Source organism: Acyrthosiphon pisum, chromosome X (genome assembly GCF_005508785.2).
Source record: "Acyrthosiphon pisum isolate AL4f chromosome X, pea_aphid_22Mar2018_4r6ur, whole genome shotgun sequence".
Lineage (NCBI taxonomy): Eukaryota > Metazoa > Arthropoda > Insecta > Hemiptera > Aphididae > Acyrthosiphon > Acyrthosiphon pisum.
In genome coordinates, this window is record NC_042493.1 from 66,409,760 (window position 1) to 66,411,550 (window position 1,791).

The window sequence follows — 1,791 nt, forward strand, 5'->3', positions numbered from 1 at the left end:
GTCCATTATTCACCGTAACATTCATCAAACCGGCGGTTTATTTGAGGAAGTTCTTCCTGTCTGAACTCGAGTAGAGAAACATCCTGTTCAATGGTATCAAAATTGGTTACGAAAGTATGAACGCGAGTGAGTGCTGATTTGACCGTTCCCGTTTTCTTTTTAATCCATTTAAGGTTTTTTTTTGGTTCGTCTAACAATGTTGGAGAGCAAATGAGAGCCAAATAAATAGAAGATCAGAACACAATGTATTATACGATATATACATATATTATAATAAATTTGTGAAAATGTGATTTGAATTAAATGATTTAATTGTAATCTGTAGTAGAATAGTGATTAATTATTATAGCGAAAAATATAATACAATAGACGCTTTTAATAGAAATATTTTCTTATCAATTTATAATTCGTTGTAGCTATACCTAATGATCATCATCCTGTCACATCAAGGTCACCAAAATGTACGGGCCAGGTACAAACAATAATAGTCCGTGCGCCCGGGCACCGTAACGCTACACGCGCCTTGTCACACACCAGGTCACCGACCTGTGTAATTCGTGTCTAGTGGTGTTATAGCTCAACTATTATTGGTTGGGTTTGACTGTACAACGGTGCCTTTGCATGTGAGTATTACATACATCAAAGGCCCTCATATATATATCCACAACCGATGTCTTGTTACATCCGTATAGAGGGTGAGTCGTATACTCGTATAGCTAGATACTAAATTGTACACACGTGTCAAGGTTGACTACTAATATTAATTGGATATTTCAATAGTGATCATGCGTTTCGCTAAGTCTTAGTTCATTTATTGACAATAAATAGCGGTAATAGTCGTAATTAAAATAATAATTCGACCGGCGGTAGCTGCTGCATTATTGCAGCCTGCAGGTCAATACAAATATTGGTATTTGGTATTGGTAGCGGTAAAATACTAAAATGTAGCCGAATAAAAAATACCAATACCATGGCGGCACCATCAAGACAACATAATGTATCCGTATAATAAGATAACTACAATAAAGAAAGCGAGGGGGTAATTTAAACATTTAAACAAAATATATTCTTATGTAGTCCCAGCTTGGCTTCACTACGACAAACCGGCAAGTGTAGGAACGGAGTTTCACAAGTGGTGCGGAGAGAAGTTACTACTCCGTTACCTTTGCAAGTGCGCACAAAAAAAACCAAGTATAATAATTACGCAAAAAACGAGGTTTTGTGGTCACTTATAAGGAAAATGGCATACGTATGGATCGGTTATTACGGACGGGGATGTTGGTCAGTCAGACATAAGAAAAAAAAGTAAAGGCCGGCCATTTCCTCATGTTTTGTGGAGTTCCAGCGCTGGTCCGCAGCTGTGGTGGGCGCCGCATACCATGACCTGGTTGCTTAGAACTACTTAGAAGTTAGATCAGGCGATCGGCATTTGAATTCAAACGCTGATTGCCCAGTCCTCTTCAACGGGTAGACGCCAGTTTATATCTTTATTTAATCAAAAATCCTCAAAATATTTAGTTACTTCAGGTGTTCTAAAAGGTAGGCAGGTCTTATCACCACTTTTATTTAATATCACAAAGTAAAAGTGATCACGAAACTGTAATTTACTCTCGTATTTTTTATACAATGTATTATAGTAATGAGGTTCTTTTTAACAACTATACCTACGTATATATCATAATAATAAGTGATCTTAAGTTTCTATGTGAGTCGTTGCGTCACTTTTGCTTCTTGACATCCGTATACTTTTCAATTTTTCTTCCGTCGTCACTAACATTGTCTCTCGAATGA